The sequence below is a fragment of the Pantherophis guttatus genome, chromosome 2 (assembly GCF_059756535.1).
Source record: "Pantherophis guttatus breed Tessera chromosome 2, ASM5975653v1, whole genome shotgun sequence".
Taxonomy (NCBI): Eukaryota; Metazoa; Chordata; class Lepidosauria; order Squamata; family Colubridae; genus Pantherophis; species Pantherophis guttatus.
The window spans coordinates 105,913,940-105,921,851 of NC_142064.1; the positions used below are offsets into that span (position 1 = coordinate 105,913,940).

At 48.1% G+C, this 7,912-nt stretch overlaps 1 protein-coding gene across 4 annotated transcripts in view; it reads left to right on the forward strand.

The window, feature by feature from the left end:
• The window catches only part of POPDC2 (popeye domain cAMP effector 2), a 51,930-nt gene that overhangs the window by 41,781 nt on the left and 2,237 nt on the right, over nt 1-7,912 (forward strand). The gene's annotated exons all lie outside the window — the stretch shown is intronic.

Here is a 7,912-nt window from a genome sequence, read left to right on the forward strand (position 1 = left end):
CCACAGCTCAGAGGCTTTAGGGTTGCTTATAGCATGTGCTGAAGCTGGTCAGCCTAGAAGACCTTCAATGTACACCAAGAAGGTTCTAGGTTGATCACTTGTAGTGTATGCTGAGAGATTGCCCACAGTGCATACCAGAACGACAGAGCTTGGAGTATCTTTCCTTGAAAGAAGTCTGGAGGAGACAAGTGGCATCTCCTTTATGGCTCACTGACAGAGAATTTACTTGGATGATTTGGACCAGCTGGTATATCATAGGCTATGAGTCAGGGGTGGGTTCTAAATTTTTTTACTACCGGTTCTGTGGGCATGGCTTATTTTGTGGGTGTGGCTTGGAGGTCATGTGACTGGGTGGGCGTGGCTAGCTGGTCATGTGACCGGCTGGCCATGGCTATGTGTATAGGGACTACTCAGAGGGCTGAAAAAAATCATTTCTGACAGGTCTTCGCACTTTTGACTGGTCCTCACACTTATGACCATTCTCACATTTATGCCTGTGCAGCGTTCTTAACAACCATGTCACTCATTTCACAACTGCTTCTCTTCACCATGGTGACAAGATAGGGCGAAAAACGTAAAATGTGAGGACAGTCGTAAGTGCAGGGACCAGTCAAAAATAACTTTTTCAGCCCTCTGAGTAGTCCATATACACAAAAGGATTCAATTATTTCTTCAAAGTGCTGATAATTGTACCCTGACTGGAAGAACTCCAACAGGGGAGTATTTCCTCCCAACAGCGGGGTAAAAAGCTTAAAACAACCCTTCCCCTTTAAGAAAGTCAAGCAAAAAAATAGCCTCCGGAACCAGACAGTAAGTCTAGGCATCTGCCGGAGACGCAGTTTCTGTAATAAAGATTAGGCTAGGAAACAACACCAAATGTTGTAATTAATCCTTACAGGATTAACCCTGTAAAGTGGAAAAAAAACGAAAGGAGATTTCTTTTAACAACTGGTTCTCCAAACTGCTTAACTACTTAACTACTTAACAACTGGTTCTACCGAAGTAGAATCCTACTACTGGGTCTACCCATTTATTTTTTCAGGCATCGGTCTACTCATTTATTTTCTTTTAACACTGATCAGCTGTAGGGTGGCCCTTTGAAGCCCCGCGGCAAAAGTTTAAACAGTTTTTTTCCCTCTAGCCATCAGGTGGGACTCAGGAGGCAGCAATAGATTGGGGGTGAGGCCAAATAAAAGGTAAGAATAACCCGTGGGGGCGGGGGGGGGCAGAACCGGTTTGGTGACATCATATTGTCACCGCTACCAGCTCAGCTGAACCAGGCCGAACCGGGAGGAACCCACCACTGCTATGAGTCAGTGAATATGGTCTTGAATCCTGAGGAAAAAGCAAGAATTCTATGATACAGATAAACAAACCTTGCTTCCTGATGTAGAATATTCCACAATTTAAGTTCAGCACTAACTTCTCCCTTTCTCTTTTTCATGTGAACTGAGCCTGCATCAGTTGAGATATTAAAAAAGTCCTCTTTGTTAAAACCTAAAATATGGATTTGTGGCATAAAAGCAGACAGTCTCCAACTTTCTTGCATCTGTGTCCTTCTCAGCTTTAAATACATAAATCCAGTTGAATCTGCTGAAGAATACACCGATAATCAGTGCAGGGATCATTTGGAATCATGCCCAGTTGCCATGAAATCTTGCAGTATCCCTTCACACAGTGCCCATCCTAAAAAGGGGGAAGGAATGGATTTTTGGGTGAATAATATAACAGATTCACTCTTCTGTCTATGTGTTTGTCATCAAGAAGATTGAATTACACCATCTCATTTTTCATTGGTGGCAGTAAGACTAGGGATTTTTTCTATGATACTTTTGTCATATTTATCTCTGTCAACCTTAATATCTGTTTCAAAAATGGTTAGAATTACCATATATTTCGGAGTATAAGACGCACCGGAGTATAAGATGCAGCTTAGTTTTTGGGGAGGAAAATAGGGGAAAAAAATGTGCCTACCAGGTATTCATCTGCCTAGCGTCTTCAGTCTGGTCAGCTTCAGCACATTAGTGTTATGTATGTATCTATTTTGTGTGGGAAATTCAAATGTACAATGAATCCTGATTGGTTCTTGGTCGCCTCTGGAAAGTATATAAAGAGGGCTGCTGCCTGTGAGTTTTTGCTGAAGTCTCACCCTGAATTAAAGAGCTGTTGTTACTAGCCTGCTTGTGCCTCTCATTATTCCCACGCTACAACATTGGCGATGAAGGTGGGATAGAGGACACAAGAAGCAACCCCAAAAGAGCTTAGAACTTCAGCCAGGGTGACTAGCGAACACGGAGACATGGCATGTCTGCCTACGTTCTGCCAAAACCCTTCGACCCGACCCGAGAGAAGTGGGGATCGTATCTGACCAGGTTTGAGTGCTCCCTAGAAGCGAGCGAAATGCAAGGGCTCTCGGCGAACAGGAAGAGGGCTCTGTTCTTAAGCCACTGCGGGCCAGGCGTATTCGAGATGGCCGAATCCCTCTGCGAGCCAACCCCAGTCCAGACGGTTCCCTAGGACGTCCTTCAGGCCAACCTGAAGGCCCACTATGCTCCAGTTCCGTCCAAATTTGTTCAGCGCTACGAACTCCGGCAAAGAGTTCAAAAAGACGGAGAGCCGGTCAGTGCTTATGTGGCCACGCTTCGAAAAGCCGCAACGCATTGTGACTACAGAGACTTAGGCGACGCATTGCTTGAACAACTGATTTGCGGAGTTCGAGACACCCGGTTGCAAAGGCGTCTTCTAGCCAAGCCAGACCTAACGCTAGCCGGCGCGCTAGACGAAGCCCGAGTACACGAGGCATCAACGAAAGCGTCAGAAGCACTGCAGCGTCCCAGTTCAAGAAAGGACGGGCCAAAAACAGCCCCCGTCCACAGAGAAGAGGTGCAAACTAGCACAGAGGAAGAGTCGGATGAGGACGTCTTCCACACCGAAAAGAAATCGAGCGAACAAGGCCGCTGCCACGAGAACTGCCCTAGCTGTGGCGGAGATCACGAGAGACAGTCGTGCAAATACAGAGAAGCCATTTGCAGGTGTTGCGATAGAAAAGGCCACTTAGCACGAGTCTGCAGAGCTCAACTTCCGCGTAGTCGAAAGCCACGTGACAACTGCGACCAACCAGAACTGGCTCGTTCAAAACAACCAATCAAAGATGACGGCGCGAGAAAATGGCGCGAACCTCAAAAGCGGGAGACCTACAGCACGAGAATCGGCCAAGCCAGCACTACCGACGACGAGAAGGTCTACACGGAAGTAGAAATCGATGGCAAATCGTGCGAAATGGAGATCGACACCGGGTCTACGTTATCGATCATGTCCTGGTCAACACTCAAGGCACTCCTGCCCAAACTCCAGAAGAACCAGCTGTCCCGACAGAAAATCCGCCTGCTCGACTATCAGGGCAACCGAGTTCCCATCGAAGGCGTAGGCACGTTCCGGGTCACCTATGGCGAGTTCCAGAAAGAGCTGCCCCTGACCTTCGTTAGCAAGCCTCTACCAAGCCTACTGGGCATGTAATGGTTCCGGGCCCTCGGCATGGGCTTCACGGGCGTACACAACATCAATGGATCATCACTCAAGGAAACCCTGCTTCACGAGTTTCGGGACGTTTTCGAAGAGACTCTAGGCAAGTACGTGGGGACCCCTATTTCTTTCAATTTAGACCCCAACGTAGCACCAATTAGACTGAAGGCAAGGCGAGTTCCCTTTGCCTTAAAGCCCAAAATCGATGCGGAGCTCGACAAGCTCATTAAGCAAGGGGTGCTAGTTCCCGTGGATCACGCTAAATGGGAAACCCCAATAGTTACACTGGGGTTGGATGGCTAAATTAGAATTTGCGCCGACTATAAGTGTTCGATTAACAAGGCGTTGCAGCAGAGCGCCTATCCGGTTCCAATAGTCCACCATCTACTACACTCCCTGGGCCCTGGCAAGCTATTCGCGAAGCTAGATCTTGCGCAGGCGTACCAGCAATGCCAGTAGATGACGCTACGGCAGAATCACAGACAATAGTAACTCACAGAGGTGCCTTTAAATGCACCAGGCTCCAGTTTGGGGTCAGCATCGCCCCGGGACTTTTTCAGAGTACTATGGAGCGCCTCCTACAAGGCCTCCCAGGTGTCGTTCCGTATTTCGACGACGTTTTGATTAGTGGACAAGATGAAGTTCAGTTGGGCCAAAGGGTTAGACAAGTCCTAACCAGATTCAGAGAAGTGGGACTTAAACTCAAACGAAATAAATGCAGAATAGCAGTGCCTTCAGTAGAGTTCTTAGGCTACAGAATCGACGGCACAGGCATCCACCCCACAGAAAGCAAAGTGAGGGCCATCCAAGGCGCACCCACCCCCAAGTCCAAGTCTGAGCTGCAGGCCTTCCTGGGCCTTCTCAACTTCTATACAATGTTTTTGAAACACAAAGCCACCGTTGCGGAGCCTCTGCACAGGCTCCTTGGAAAAAACGTTCCGTGGGTTTGGGGCAAGCGAGAAGCGACCACTTTCAATGCAGTAAAGAGACTTTTGTCCGAGGACAGTTTCCTCATTCAATACAACGCTGAACTGCCTCTAGTGTTAGTCTGTGATGCTTCCCCCTTTGGCGTCGGCGCGGTTTTGGGCCATAGACTGCCGAATGGGTTAGAGGCGCCCATCGCCTATTACTCTCGCACTCTGTCTAGTGCTGAAAGGAACTATAGATAGGGAGGCACTAGCGGCTGTTGCGGGGGGTCAAAAAATTTCACGAGTATTTGTTTGGCCGTACCTTTGAACTCATTACAGACCACCAACTGCTTTTGGGACTTTTGGCTGGCGATAAACCAACCCCGGCGGCTCTCTCCCCCCGGATGACCAGGTGGTCTATTTTCTTGGCCGCTTATTCGTATAAGCTACTCCACCGTCCGGGCAAAACCTTAGGACATGCTAACACCCTCAGCCGATGTCCCTTGCCCGAACTATTGGACAACCCAACCCTGGAAGCCCCGGTTTTACTGCTTGACATTGTTTCCCCGAGCCCCATCTCTTCGAACGAGGTGGCGAGGGTTTCTGCCAGGGACTCTGTTTTGCGAACAGTAATGGGCTGGGTGACGAGGGGTTGGCCTACCAAGGTGGACGGTGGTGATTTCCAATTGTATTTTAACAAGAAAAATGAACTGTCAATGTTGGGGGGCTGCTTGTTGTGGGGTGACAGGGTGGTTGTTCCTTCACGATTAAGGCACAGGGTTTTAGAAATGCGGCATGAGGGACACCCTGGGGTGGTTCGAATGAAAGGCCTAGCTCGAAGCTATGTTTGGTGGCCTCATCTAGACCAAGATGTCACTGAGTGGGTGGGGAAGTGTAGGTCCTGCCAGGACTCCCACCCGGATCCTCCCATAGCGCCCATTTGGGAATGGGAAAAACCAAAAGGACCCTGGGGGAGGATTCACATTGATTTCGCTGGCCCATTCCATGGTCAGAACTTTTTAATCATTGTAGATGCATATTCTAAGTGGCTCGAAATTGCCTTAATGCCATCTACCACTTCTGAGGCTGTAATCAAAGTTCTCAGAAAACTATTCACAGCACACGGACTGCCGGACACTCTGGTATCCGACAATGGGCCCCAATTCACGGCAACTCAATTCGAAGGCTACCTAGCCGAATTAGGCATTAGACATGCATTATCCGCTCCTTTTCATCCGGCTTCTAATGGCCTGGCTGAAAGATTTGTAAGAACGGCCAAAGAAGCCCTCTCCCAACTCGATGCAGGGGACTGGCAGGCTAGGATAGATGAGTTCTTAGCAGTACAGCATGCCACCCCATGCCCCACTTTGGGCCGCAGCCCAGCCGAGCTTCTAATGGGCCAAAAACTACGATACGTGCTAGACAGACTGCATCCTAATTACTCCTCCGATAGCTTCATCGGGGAAGGGGGAGGACTAAGGCATTTCGAAGTAGGTTCCCCAGTTTTTGCCAGAAGCTACACTAATGGGCCCTTATGGGTAGAGGGAACCATCGTAGGAATTACCGGTCCAAAATCATACACAGTTGATATAGGGCATGGTAAAATCTGGAGGAGACACATTGATCAGTTGCGCAAACGTTTACCAAACGAAAACTTGTTTCCTAACTATCCAAGTCTTCCTGACACAGCTACCTCAAGCCCGAGTAAGCCGGAATACTTATCTGGGAAGCCTGAGTTCCAGTGCCGCCCCAGCGAGCCGACATTCCCAGCCGGAGATAGCCACACCTCCGGAGAAATCCAGGAGGTTCCATTGGCGGAGCCGGGAGAGACGGGAGGTCCCTCCGACCGGCTCGACGCCTCACTAACAACTGAACTGCGCAGGTCAACCAGGATTAAGACACACCCTGGTCACCTGCGTGATTTTGTATGTAAATATGTAAATAGATAGAATAAGTGCCTTCTGGGAGGGGAGGGGTGTTATGTATGTATCTATTTTGTGCGGGAAATTCAAATGTACAATGAATCCTGATTGGTTCTTGGTCGCCTCTGGAAAGTATATAAAGAGGGCTGCTGCCTGGTGGTTTTTGCTGAAGTCTCACCCTGAATTAAAGAGCTGTTGTTACTAGCCTGCTTGTGCCTCTCGTTATTCCCGCGCTACAACAATTAGTTTGCCGGCTTTGAGTGTGTTTGCGCGCACTTTTTATCCCCTACTTGGGAATAAAAAACAGTTTCTAAAGTACAAATGATCTTTGGAGAGAGAAGCAATGAGAAAAGCAGGCAAAGCACGGAGATCGCTTCACTTGTTAGCGCCTCGTTAGGGCTGAAAAAAAGCTTCTAAAGCACATCTGAGAATTGGAGGGAGCAGGCAAAGCCCGGAAGATCGGTTCACTCACTAGCACCTCGTTAGGGCTGAAAAAAAGGTTTGAAAAAGCTACATTCGGAGGGGGAGGCCTGGGGAGGCCCAGGTGCGGCCCACAGAGGCTCCATTTCAGCCTGTAACAAGCCCAGGGAGGCCTCCAGAGACCTGAATGGAGCCTCAGAGGCCTAGATGCAGCCCACAGAGGCCCCATTTTGGCCAGCAATGGGCCAGTGGAGGCCTCTGGAGGCCCCAGCAGCCGTTTTGGCTGGTAGAGTGCTACAGGAGGCCATCAAGGCCAAAAACGGGCTACAGGGGGCCGCTAGCAGAAGCACTGCAGGCCGGTCTTTTGCTATTTCCAGGATGGCCCTGCAGGCCCTATCTAAGCACCCCAGGAGCCAGATCCAGACTGTGGGCCTTGAGTTTGACATCCCTGGTTTAGAACCTGTGAAAGGTTTTAGTAAGATAGTCTCTTGAAACATAGTACAACCAAATATCAATTTTGGGAAAGGAGTTTGTGAACATAGGAAGAACATAAGAGTTGTGGTGGCACAATGGTTAGAATGCTGTATTGCAGGCTAATTCTGCTGACTGTCAGTGGTTCAATCCTTACAGGCTCAAGGTTGACTCAGCCTTCTGAGGTTAGTCAAATGAGGGCCAGATTGTTGGTGGTAACATGCTGACTCTGTAAACTACTTAGAGAGGGCTGTAAAGCACTGTAAAGCGGTATATAAGTCTAAGTGCTATTGTTATTGCTATAAAGCTCCAGTAATATTTATTGATCTAAATTAGCTCATTGCAAGTTATCTTGAGAAGCAGACAAAATTCACTTTATCAAAAGATCTGAAAGAGAAGATCTTGGTGTCCTAATAAAATAGGTTCAAACTCACCTTAAGAATATTTTTTCACAAATTCTTATTACTCTGAAAACAGCTTTTTAGTGGAGGCTGACTGCTTTATTGGTTATACTCTTCATTTCTGATAGTAAAAGGCTAGCACTAACTTTAAAAAGTCATTGAGAAAATCCATTTTTAAATATGTCTATGGAGATTCTCAATCATCTAGGCCATGGTTGATTTAAAGGTGCTTTTCAAAAGGCAACTGGACATTCTTGTTTTTTCCCCC